Below are 13,390 nucleotides of genomic sequence, written 5' to 3'. Positions count from 1 at the left end.
TTTTTTTTTGTGGTTGTACGCGGGCCTCTCACTGCTGTGGCCTCTCCCGTTGCGAAGCACAGGCTCCGGACGCGCAGGCTCAGCGGCCATGGCTCATGGGCCCAGCCGCTCGCTCCCATGTGGGATGTTCCCGGACCGGGGCACGAACCCGCGTCCGCTGCATCGGCAGGCGGACTCTCAACCACTGCGCCACCAGGGAAGCCCTGCTATCCATCTTTTAATGAAATCTTAGGACAGATGTGTTCTTGGCTGCTTGGGGTCTGACCACATAGTGCGATTTCAGCCATATGCATTGTGCAGGCCCTTCATGGCTTGAGATCCCCTTGCCTCCTTACATCCCCTCCAACGTGGCCCCGCCTTCCTGTGGGGATTTCGTGTCAAGGGAGACGTGGAAAACAAAGAGTCCGTAAAACTCTCATGGTGAAAAATTGCCGTGTAGAGTCTCTCTCAGATTACTTAATGTGTTTTGCTTCTTTAATGCTGTTCAGATGATAATCAATTAAAGATGTACCATTTATTGGACACTTACTGGGCTCCAGGCACTGTGTTAGGAACTTCACCCATCCATTTTAATTTCATTTCTCCATCTGAATTATCTGAGTATTACTGTCTCTGCTCTGGTGACGAGTGACCTGGGACTTGGAGAGGTGTGTGTAAGCTTCCTCAAGGAAGTAGGAAGTGGTCCAGGATGCAAAAACAGTTAAGTCCTGCTATTGGTGGCAAGCATTTGAGCCAGCAACTTTTGCTGCTTTTTGGTCACATCTACATATGCCTCTCAAAATACTCCAGAAGAAGTAGAACGTGGGAGCTGCCAAGTGATTTATCATAGGAGGAGGCTGCTTGAAGGCAATGTTCCTTGAAATAACAGGCTCCTGGTACTTTTAAAATAAGTTTCTATTTAATTGGAAGGGTCTTATTCATGTCTTATTCAAAATAAGCATTTTGAATAGGTAAGTGTCGTACATAGAGACATATTCTGTTCCAGGGTTCTCTAGGGACCTTGCTCTCTGATCAGGCAGCTATGAGTTTCTACCTGGGGGCAGTTACCATCACAGCTCCTGCTGAGCTGGCGCTCAAGCAAGACCATGTTTGACTCTTGAGCATTACTCATTGCTTTAGATGTATTACAACCTTTAATCCTCACAACGGCCCTTATTCTGGGCGTTACTACAGAGGAAGAAACTGAGGCACACCGAGGCCAAACAGCTAATAAATGACAGAACCAGGATCAATCACTTTACTTTAAACCACTGTGTTGTTGCTTCCCTTAAATGCAGATTTCGGTGTCATAAATCCTAATGCATCTCAGCCTCAAATGTGGATTTACCTGACTCCCCTTTCTATCTATTTAGAAAGGTGTGCCCCTGCCCTGAGGAGGGCTCAGAACAGAGGCCAGCAGCTGGCACTGGGTGGCCTGTGGGTTTGAGTTATGCCCTGGAGGCACAGATACTTAGTTATTAGATTGTTCATCTTTAAAACTGGATAGTGGTTTTTGTCCTCTTTCTACCTTCTAGGGAAATTTTTTGGGGGGAGAAGGAGCCTTCAGGAGATGAAGGGAGATTAATTAGATTTGTATTTGACATCCAGCACACCTCTAAAAGGGATTTGTATATTTGTGGCTTTTTAGCCAGGTTTGTAATTATGGTATTATGAGGATTCATGTATTATATGGAACTTCTGAACCTTTAAAAATAGGGCAAGGAGAAAAGTAAATTTGTTTGCTGGAGATAAATTGAACATAATGGGCCTATTATGGGAATACATTTCTATATTTTCAAGTCTTAAGTAGAATAAAAAAAGCTCTTCATATAGAAATATAACCCAATAAAAATAAATCTGCAAAGTGGTTAAAACTTGATAATGGAGACTATTTTTACCATAGAAGTGGCCCATCTGGACAAATATGTCCCCTTTGTTTTTATTCTTATTCAAATAGTCTTTTCATCAGTTCTCATATAAGTCAGGAACAAACCCCCCTGCCTCTTGAAGTCCTGCTCTTGCCTTCGTTGTACTAGTTCTGAGCTGCTTGCTTCAGTTCATTCGGCTGTAGGTCATAAATAATACATGACATTATATACGATAAATCTTCATTCATGTGATTACAAGATTTACTGTTGTGTTTTCAGATGGAATGGGATGATTGAGAAGGTGGAAAATAAAAAGCAACACTGTATTACATGGTGTGCCTTTGGTCACAAATAACAAACTCACTTGAGCTAGCTTAAGTAAAAAAAAAAAAGAGAGATTTATAATAAGGATACAGGTGTGTCTTAGGAACTTAAAGGCAAGGACGAAGTGGCCCTCAGGAATGAACAGGAACCAGAGAGGAGGAAGGGAACTCTCTAATCAGTGTTCACAGCGAGCACACGTGTGACACAAATGTCACTAAAGGAGGAGAGAAAAGGTGACAGAAGGGAAGTAGAAATCCATGCAGTGTGTTACTTTATACTCCAGCATGAGATTAAAAAGCAGCTCCACTGTGTTCTTTGGAAAAATAATTCTTGCTCGTTATATGAAATTCAAACAGTACAAGAAAAGCAAAAAATTTTTAAAATTTGGATAGCCAGGGGCAACCATAACTATCTTAGCAAACATCCTTCTAGGCATGTATAAGGACATCCAGCAACAGACGTGCATGCGCAGAAATGATATCCTACTTTGTGTGGTCATTTACCTGTTTTATTCATTTACCTGTTTTACTCACTGGTATGATATTCTCATATCAGTATATATTAATAAAAACTTGTTTACTTGACCTCATCTATTTGTGGACCTTTAGGATATTTACTCCCCACTCCCTGCCCCCAATGATTATAAACATGCTATGTCTATCCATTTTTCCACTTTCACAATAATCTACTTTGAGTAAGTTCTTAGAGAAGAATTGCCGTATCACAGTGTGTGGCATTTTACATGCTGACATAGTTGCCAAAGAGGCTACATCACGAGCTAAGCCCATAACAACAGCTACTGTCAGTCTGGGCATTGTTACCAACCTGATAGGTAAAAAATAAGAGCTAGGTTTTCTAAAGTTGTATTTTTCCATTGTTAGTATAGTTGAGTATCTTTTCATATGTTTATTACTATTCTATTCTCGTGGGAAGTTCATTAATTTGCTTTGTCTGTTTTGAGGTGGAGTATTAATTTCCTTACTCACTTTTTTTTTTTTTTTTTTTGCGGTACACGGGCCTCTCACTGTTGTGGCCTCTCCTGTTGCGGAGCACAGGCTCCGGACGCGCAGGCTCAGCGGCCATGGCTTACGGGCCCAGCTGCTCCGCGGCATGTGGGATCTTCCCAGACCGGGGCACGAACCCGTGTCCCCTGCATCGGCAGGTGGACTCTCAACCACTGCACCACCAGGGAAGCCCCTTACTCACTTTTAAGACATTTTCGCATAAGGATAGCAACCTTTCATATGTCTCTTGTATGAATATTCTACTTAGTTTCTTATTTTATCTTTTGACCAAAGTGTCTAGATTTGTTTGTTCTTTATTTTTGATTTGTTTTTGCCTTCCATGTATTTGAGATTTTAAAAATGTTGTCAGCCAAATGTCTCAGTCCTTGAGTTTCACATTTTGATGTCATGTTTTAAAAGGCCTTTCCTATTTCTGTATTATAAAACTATTCATCTGTATATTTTTCTAGTACTCATTTGATTCTATTCTGAGTTTATTCTCTTTAAGTAGAGAGGGAGTGCTAGATTTTTCCCTCCTCCTAAATAGCTAATCATCATCATTTATTAACTAGTCTCACATACCTACCCAGATTAGATTACATGTACTTGGTCTGTTTCCTATGAATACTTGGTTCTACAGCTGTGTGTTTATTGTTTCATTGGTTCATATATATGCTGTTAGACCATTGTTTAGTTGTGGCTGGCCCATTTTGTTTGCTTCTGCAATTATGGTGCTTCTCTGCTTCAAATTGGGTTTTCATGAATAAGCTGCTACATGCTTAGTTATCAGTGCCTCAGAAAGCTGTGAACGAGATGGGAACAGTTGAAACAAGAAGGGACCACTTCACTGATGGGTTATAGCAACTAAGGAGGAAAAAAGTGAATAAGACAAGAGCTCATGGATGCTGATTTTTAGAAAGAATCAGAGTGCAGTGCCAGTGATTTTTGTTTTAAATATAGGTGGGGGCAGGAAGGAGGGTGTATATATTTCAGCTTTGTTTAAATTCAAAGCCTTTAAGCATTCCTATCACAGAGAAGAGAATAATGTGGTTTTGCTTCAACTGTAACATAATTTTGGTTTTCAAAATAAGTGTCTTGGGACCTCAATTCCCTGTTGGTGAAGAAAATTCCCAGCCCATGTGTTGCAGCGGAAATTCATTGTTTCCTGAGTTATTTCCTTTCACGCTTAGTGTGAGGGAAATGACCAAATGTATAGATTGAGATTTTTTTTATTTTGAAAACTGATGTGTAACATTACTTGATTCTGATGATTTTTATTATTGTTTTAGGTATCGCTGCTGAAGTCTTCTCAGATGCTTCAGGATATCTTCAGGGAAATCGACTCTACATAAACTGAGAATTTAGGTGAGTCCTTTAAAAAAATACTTTATTATCCATTGGCCACCCTCTTGCATTGGTAAAGTTTTACAGAGCATTAAAACATTGTCACTTCATACTGTCTTGTTTGATTTTTTTACCACAGTTCTGTGAGACAGGAGTGTAGCTGCCTGGTGTTATTACTTCCATTGCTGTGTGATTTTTTTCCACCTGGTAGTTTGGTGGGGGGGGAGGGGAGGGCCTAGACGAGGGGATGAGCAGCTGTTTTCTTACCCTATTGCATGAATTCTCATTCATTCCATATGTTTGCCTCATAATTTTTGGGGTGGGGAGGGAAGTGCTAGATGAGGAATTAATGTAGAAACTTCCAGTAATCTTTGTCCTAAAACCATTTGGTAGTTCCTGGAGCTCTCCAGGGATGATAAACAATTGCTAAAGCGTGAGATGAAGTAAACTTTGGTTACAGATTATTGGTTTACCCCGTCTGGTTGTCCTGGTTGTGGCTGCCTGCACCCAAGTAGTGTGTGTGAAGTACCCTGGCCAGAGACAAAAGACGCTCTTCTGCAGGTCTTGGCTGTGCCTCAGTTAAAGTCTGACAGGTTAAAAAGAATTGGTTCATGCTCCTACCCTCCAAAACCGTATCATGGCGCACCAGACGTATCAGTTCTGTTCTTGACCAGCTGTGCAAGTGGGGACAGGTTAATCTCTGCCAGTCTCCAAGTCCTTATCTGTAAAATGTAAGAGGTTGGCCCAGCCATGTCATTCCCACACTTTTAGGTTTTGTGCAATAGAGATAAAACATTCAGGACCAGTTTTTACTACATATTTTGGGCTGTACGTAAACAAAGTTGGTAATTGTTGAAGCTGGATAGTGCATGAGAGTTCTCTATTTATATGGTAATCTCTCTATTTTGTGTTTAGGATTTTTCATAAAGATTTTTTAAAAAAAATGTTGGCCAAAAAGTTCGTTCCGGTTTTTCCGTAACATCTTACAGAAAAACCGGAACGAACTTTTTGGCCAGCCTAATAACTACCATGTACTAACATCATTTCACGTAAGAAGAAACATTTCAGTACTAAAAATGTAAGAATGTCGTGAATTTGTCTTTCGATTGTATGTGTTTAGCGTTGTGAAAAACTCTTCATTTCCTTCCTCTTGTTGCTCTGGTGACCACTGAACTGTTAGCCATGAACTAGCGCTGGCCTGGGGACTGGTGTTTGGGAAATATTGGGGTGCATGACTGATAAGGGCTCCTCTACCTCTAAAACTGTGTCATTCCTCCGAAGCAGGAAAGAAATATACTCTAGTTATACACTGGTTATTTCCAGAAAATACTGTGACAGCTGGCATGGTTGAACACAGAGAAGTCAGAAGTCAAACAAAAGACAAGGGATTGTTATGCTGGAAAACCCAAATTAAAATGGCTCATCCATGTGAGCGTTAAATTTAGCTGTGAGCCACCTTGCAGTCAGTGTAAAAATGAAACTTGACAGTGTGTTGAGCTGTCTGATAAAAACATACAGAATCCTCCCTTCATACCACTGTGGGCAGCCTCTGGCCAGGTGGTATTTGGCAGATTAGTGTCTGTCTGCCATGTGGGGATGCTGAGAGCTAGGGGTGAGAAGGGCTGAATGTCTTACTCTGGACACAATTGCAAATGCCAAGTGTGAGGAGTGCAGAGATGGGTAGGGGGTCAAGTACATGGTCGAGAGTTATGAGCTGAGGGCAGTGGGATCAGATATATACAGGATAGGAAAGAGTAAAGGAGCTGTCCTGCCCTGGAATCTTCTGGATGTCTTGGCATGGATGTTGTCTTTTGAGGATCTGCAGACAGCACTAGGTGGGCCAGTCTAGCTAAAGGGCCTAGGCACAGTGCATAGGAAACACGTCAGATGTATACCTTTCCCATAGATTTCAGATTTCAGATCCAAAAACAGCATACCAAGTGTATTCTTATGCCATGGGTCTATAGAGAATGGATGAGTATGCTTCCTGTTTACTTCTCCTTGGAGTGTGGGGATGTGTTGGAGGGGTAGGATGGGTAGAGGACAGAGGCAATAATGGACTGAATTATTAGGACAGTGAAATACTGTGAGGAAGGAGGAGCCAACAGTCCCACATAGTTTAAGATGCCTGCCTAACCCTGCCTGCTTCAAAAGTTCTGTGAAGTTAACCATGGTCTTTGTTGATTGCAACATGGTGGTTCAGTCCTTTTGAACTCCTCCCTCAGTGATGTCTGGCTTTCCTGTGTTCTAACATTCCTATTTTCTGGGAAACTTAAATGAAATGTGACAGACTTACCAGTTGTTTTCCCTTCTGTCAACCGAACACTTTTTTTTTTTAAACACAATTTCATATTGTATTCCCAAAGTATAATTTCCTCTTTACTCATATTTCCACGTATTTTTTTTTAAAACATCTTTATTGGAGTATAATTGCTTTACAATGGTGTGTTAGTTTCTGCTGTATAACAAAGTGAATCAGCTATACATAAACATACATCCCCATATCTCCTCCCTCTTGCGTCTCCCTCCCACCCTCCCTATCCCACCCCTCTAGGTGGTCACAGAGCACCGAGCTGATCTCCCTGTGCTGTACAGCAGGTTCCCACTAGCTGTCTATTTTACATTTGGTAGTGTATATATGTCCATGCTACTCTCTCACTTTGTCCCAGCTTACCCTTCCCCCTCCCCATGTCCTCAAGTCCATTCTCTAGTAGGTCTGCGTCTTTATTCCTGTCCTGCCTCTAAGTTCTTCATGACCGTTTTTTTTTTTTTTAAGATTCCATATATTTGTATTAGCATACGGTATTTGTTTTTGTCTTTCTGACTTACTTCACTCTGTATGACAGACTCTAGGTCCATCCACCTCACTACAAATAACTCAATTTCATTTCTTTCTACAGCTGAGTAATACTCCATTGTATATATGTGCCACATCTTCTTTATCCGTTCATCTGTGGATGGACACTTAGGTTGCTTCCATGTCCTGGCTGTTGTAAATAGAGCTGCAATGAACATTGCGGTACATGACTCTTTTTGAATTATGGTTTTCTCAGGGTATATGCCCAGTAGTGGGATTGCTGGGTCATACGGTAGTTCTATTTTTCGTTTTTTAAGCAACTTCCATACTGTTCTCCATAGTGGCTGTATCAATTTACATTCCCACCAACAGTGCAAGAGGGTTGCCTTTTCTCCACACCCTCTCCAGCATTTATTGTTTGTAGATTTTTTGGTGATGGCCATTCTGACTGGTGTGAGATGATATCTCATTGCAGTTTTGATTTGCATTTCTCTAATGATTAATGATGTTGAGCATCCTCTCATGTGTTTGTTGGCAGTCTGTGTATCTTCTTTGGAGAAATGTCTATTTAGGTCATCTGCCCATTTTTGGATTGGGTTGTTTGTTTTTTTGTTATTGAGCTGCATGAGCTACTTATAAATTTTGGAGATTAACCCTTTGTCACTTGCTTCATTTGCAAATATCTTCTCCCATTCAGAGGGCTGTCTTTTCATCTTGTTTATGGTTGCCTTTGCTGCCAACACTCCATTTACTGCCTGATTTGTATGCTTCAGTTGGGTTGCTTCCACCCTAGGGATATTTATTTCACTGCCTTTTTGTTTGTTTTTGGAAAAGCTATATCAAACAACAATGATGACAACAACAGAAACATTTATCTTAAATGTATAGGAATATGAGAGATGATCTGAAATGTTGACGTTTCTGGAAGTGCCTAAAGTCATGAATAAATGCTCGAGGAACTTTTATTTTGACATAAACTAGAGGAAGTAGAATTGCTTTAAGGGATCTGGGCCAGTCCAAGTCTGAATAAAATTTAAAGAAATGAACAATGTAATCAATCAGTCACGTTCTGAGCCTCTCAGAAGGCTGGACCATACTGGGTGAGATGTTGTAGGGATGAGCAATTAAGAATGTGAGACAGCCATGCTTCTCAGGAATAAACATGATGCTTTAAAGCATTGCAAGCATGTTAGGGAGATGAGAGAGACTGATGGAGAGGAGATGGAGGGGAGCATATGATAAACGATTTGTTTAGTGTTTAACTTAATGACTCATGGTATATTCCAGATTTGATCATAGATCCAATAATGTGAACTTATCTTCATTTTCCCTGCAGGCTGGTAAGAAAAATATTTTAAAACCGATTTTAAATGGAAAACATTATTTTTGGCCCTCTGGGAATTTTTAGTTCCCAGTGTTGTTTAGGGAGGGTATTGAATCTGTAAAATTCAAGGCAGGATCTACATAGCTATTTGTTACTCTGTATCTGTAACTTAAATGTTATATGATGTCAGAAAAGATAAGTTGTTCCTGTGCTTGCTTTTCTTCATTAAAAATGTAATCTGTTATGCACTTTTGTCTTCCTGCCATCCTCCATTAGCTGGATTCCCTAGGTTACTCTGCTTGTCGACTGTAGGCATTGCGACTTGCCACCCGCTGTGGGCTCCCTGAGTGGCTGGGAGTCCTAATTAGCACCATGTCACTGATCAGGATTTCCAGACATGTGCTGGGGTCCTTCCTCTGCAGTCTGTACTCGGTAAATGTTTCAGAACAACAACAATAACCATTTCCAGATTGTTTTTCGTAATTAAATTTAATCCATGGGTGTTGTAGAATGTGCTGTTTCTTAAGCTTTTTGCCTAATTATGCTCATCAGTTAATTTCTTTCAAAGTTAAAAAGCCCTCCTGGAGATCTCAAGATTTGAGCCTTTGCTGTGTAAGAATTGATTGGATTTCATGGACTCAAAGGCTCTGGAATACTTGTGCCTATAGAACATGTGTCTTGAAAAATGACTCTTTTTTTTAGCTGTGAAGCCCCATATTCTTAAGATCTAAAATGACCATCAAAGCCTTTCTATTCCGTTTACAACAAGCTGTCCGGAATTGGACAGCTTTCCAGAACTGTAACATGACTTGTGCACTTGTAGAGTTTAAACATGACTTTACTAAGATTAAAATAAAGTAAACACACTGTGAGGCCAGCTGCAGCCTTCTCCACATACCACTATCAGGCCCAGTAGAAGCTGAGAAAAATCCTACTGCTGTGATCTAAACAATGGCCTTATAGAGGATCTTTCATTAACCAAAAAAAAAAAAAAAAAAAATTAAGTAATGCATACAAATGGCTAAAAATAGAAAATGCTACAGAAAAGCTTCTAATGGAAAGGAACAAATATCTTACACTCTCCCTTCCTTCCCTTACTAGCCTTACTTCTTAGAAGCAACCGCTTTTCCCCCCCTGTGGATCATTTCTGCTGCCTTTTTTGTGATTTCCACATGTATAAATATTATGCTTACAGCACCATTTCTCCCTTTATCAGTTTTAAAAGCAGTTCTTTGGTGTCTTGTGATCGCCATTAGCTCGCTCTGACCATCCCCATCTCCCTTCCTCCCTATGTCTGATTCATGCTTTTAATCCTCCCTCTGTACCCTCGGATGACACATGCAGCCTCTTCTATTCTTATTCTGTCTCCTAGAGGCACTATTTCTTGTCTGCCATCCTCCCCCACCCAACCTTTCCATTTTGGGCAGCTGTACCTTTGAATTTTATATGCTCGGAGTTGGTAATAATTCTCTTCTGTTCTTTAATCCCAGTAAGGGCTTCCATGATTTACCTATAACTCAATTCCGAATGTTAAAACCAAGAAGCAGCCTTTACTCTGTTATAATTAGGTGGCTGCTGTTCCCATGGCAGCCAGATTATGTGGTGGGGTTATATTCCTTCCTCTCTAAGCCTGTCGTCCTCATACCTAGACCCCTCCACGGAGCGCGTGTGAGTGGGTTCTCCCTTTCACACGACACCAGCTGTCTTGAATCCAGCCTCAAGTTTCTTTCCAAGACCCTGCCTTCCCATCCCTCCTGGGAACCCACTTTATTTTTGGAGATCTCACTCACACAGACCCCCACTCCTCAGCCAGAACAGATCTCTCTGTGTGCCGCCTGCCTCTAAGCTGGTGCTGATGGCCAGGAGAAGTTTGTTACTGCTTTTGGAAAAGTAGTTTCAGGCTCTGGTGTCTCTGAAGGGGCAGTAGCCTGGGCTTTGTCATTAGCCACCATCTAATGAGGAGCTGAAGTGTTAGGCACCTTGGTACTAGAGGCCTGGTGTCTGTGGAAATCCTCACACCAGCCCCATGAAACAGATGTTCCCCTTGACATTTCGTATACCATGAAGTTGAAACTGTGAATGAAAGACCTCCAAGGTCTCCACTGGGAAGTGCTTCTTAGGTCCTGGAACAGGCTGAGGGGCATGGTGCCAGCTGTAGTTTTATAGGTTAGAAAAGACTTGTCTCTGTGATGTCTTGCATGCTTTCTTCAAGAAACCTCTGTCTTCCCTCCAGAAAATCCTGCTGCTCTAGGAAAACCAGCTCTGCTTTACTTTCCAGCCTCACCCTTGTGGGTGCATTGTGTGGCCAGGGGCTCCTTATGCAGAATGACTGGAAATGGGAATGCGCTTCCCTACTTAACGTTCTCTTTGTGAATTTGGAGTGAGAAAGAGGGCTTCATACTCAATCCTGCTGGTAAACTGGAAGTGTGCTTTGTCAACAGTGGTTGTTGATCTAAGGGTTTTCTTAGAGCCTCAAGTATATGTCTGTGAGTCAGGTACACTGGATTGTCTTAATATAAAGGTATGTTTTGGTAGTTATTTTAGAAAGATTGGAGAGACAATCAGGTTGTACTTTGAACACACTTTATTTTCTCTCAGAATGCCGTGGTCTTCATAAATCTTCCGGTATAACTGTATTTAGTGAATGACTATTATGATAATGACCAGATAGCTGGCAGCTGGGTCCCTCACACAGTGTTGGCATTCTCCCTTCTCTGGGCTGCTTGCTTTTCCTCACTAAGCAGACCCCAGGTGAAGCCTTATCGGTGGAACCAGCAGTCTGTCTACCGTCAACCACGGAGCTGGTCGTCAGCTTTCTATGTCATAGCCCATTGAGGTGTCGGTGGCTGTGGATGGAGTTCCTCCCTGTTCCTTCTGTTAGGTCAAGGTGATGGCACTGACGTGGGCTACTCAGTGCAGGCTTATTCTCCAAACATCTTGACCTATTATATTTATGCCCCCAGATAAGTATTGAACGAAAGGGATGTCTTTAGAGCTGTGCCTCGTTTATTTATAGAGGAGATATCTGAGCTTAGTGAAATCGAGACTGAATGGATGGGGGTCAAAATTTACCTTGTTGCAGTGATGACCAAAGGTGAATTTCCACATTTAAATAGATAGTGATACACAGTCCAAGATTACCCTACCACAGTCTTGCAGTGATTAACTCTGACTTTGCAATTTGTTATTTTTCTATCGATTGATTGACTGTCAGGGTTGGAAAGAGTGCTAAGCAGAGTTGTAATCTGTATGAGACAATTTTGTTTCCATTAGACAAAGATCGCTGATCTTCACAGTTGTATAGTCAAATGATACTTGGGCGAAAGTGGTTTTTTGGGGAAAAAATCTGCTGGGACAATTGAAATCTTGGTCAAAGTTTTATTCCATGCCTAGAAACGTAGTTTCTAGAAGACTGGGATAGAACCCACCCCTTCATCAAGAGAAGGAAATAAGTGACATTTAAGAAGTCTTTTTTACTACCTGATTCTAAACATTCCCCAAGTATGTTATATCAGTCTTCCGTTTGTTTACCTCTGGGGAGTAAAGAATGACTCAATCCCCACTGCAGGACAACTTTCGGCTCCAGGCATCTGGGTCACACAGGATTCTCGGTTCCTTTTGCTGTCCCTTTGGAGAGTTTAACCAGGCCTGCGGGACAAGCTGTGTGGAGTGAGGCTCTCGTCCTCTCTGGTGGTCACTGTTCACAGAAACTTGCATTCAGAGGAAATGCTTTCAATACGCTGAACTAGGAAGGACAGAAATAAAAATTGGTCCTGGAGCATATAATGACATTGTCTTGTTTGGGCTGCAGGTTTCTGGGAAGAACGAAATGAAGAGGCATCTGTGACAAATGTGCAGGAAAAGAGAGTCAGTTCAGAGAAAGAAGTAGCTATCTCTCGTAGGATAGAGTTGGCTTCCAAGAGAAAGGAGAATTTATTTCTGGGTTAATTGGTGTACGTTTTGCTGCACATAGTGGAAAAGACTATAAACTGCGGTGGGTTAAACAAGATAGAAATTTATTTTCTCTCACCTAGAATGAAAGCCTGAGGTGGGCGGGGCAGCTCACAGAGCTTGGGCTCCTTCCAGGATGCGTAAAATTTGACACCTTACGTGGGGGCCAGCTTTGCACTCAGCATTCAAGGCAAAAATCCTTCATAGGCTAACTTGCTCTAGAACATCCATTGGGAAGACGCCACCTTAGACACCAGAATCCTAGTGCCCGGTCAGTCCAACACAGCTCACAGGCTTTTCTCCCAGTATTGGAAGAGCTTGCAGCTAAGTAGTTGGCTCCTGTGTTTAAGGGCGTGTTGTGAACAATAGAATTACTCTGAGCATCCAGATAGGACCCCAAGAGGCATTTAGAAACTGAACGAGCCCAGGGAACTGTAAATTCTTACATCCCTCCCCCGGTCATTCTGGGGCTTATGTGCTCACCGAGAGGAATGGGAACGGAATTGCCTGCCAGATTGATTTACTCATACCTTTTTATTATGGAAACTTCCAAACCTATCCAAAAGTGAAAAGAAACTGTATAGTGAACTATGTGCCCATCACTCTCATTCAATGATGATTAATTCTTATCTGGTCTTACATGACATATACCTCCTGTCTCTCACCAGTTACTTCGAAGCACGTCTTTGCCACTTTATTTTTTTCCTGTCAGTATTTCAGTATATGTCCCTAAAAGATAGGACTTAAAAACAAATCTATGAAACTGTATCACACCAAAAACATGAAAATTACCAATATT

General features: G+C 41.5%; 1 protein-coding gene across 1 annotated transcript in view; it reads left to right on the top strand.

Annotated features, from left to right (window-relative positions):
* TLN2 (talin 2) overlaps positions 1 to 13,390 on the top strand; it is a 447,872-nt gene that overhangs the window by 179,151 nt on the left and 255,331 nt on the right. The window contains exon 3 of the mRNA XM_024735251.1: positions 4,465 to 4,540. The gene's annotated coding sequence lies outside the window, so the exon portion shown is untranslated. The remainder of the gene's footprint in view (positions 1 to 4,464; positions 4,541 to 13,390) is intronic.

This window comes from Neophocaena asiaeorientalis, unplaced genomic scaffold (assembly GCF_003031525.2).
Source record: "Neophocaena asiaeorientalis asiaeorientalis breed wild unplaced genomic scaffold, Neophocaena_asiaeorientalis_V1.1 scaffold264, whole genome shotgun sequence".
NCBI classification, from domain to species: Eukaryota; Metazoa; Chordata; class Mammalia; order Artiodactyla; family Phocoenidae; genus Neophocaena; species Neophocaena asiaeorientalis.
This window is presented reverse-complemented; position numbering and strand designations above follow the sequence as displayed.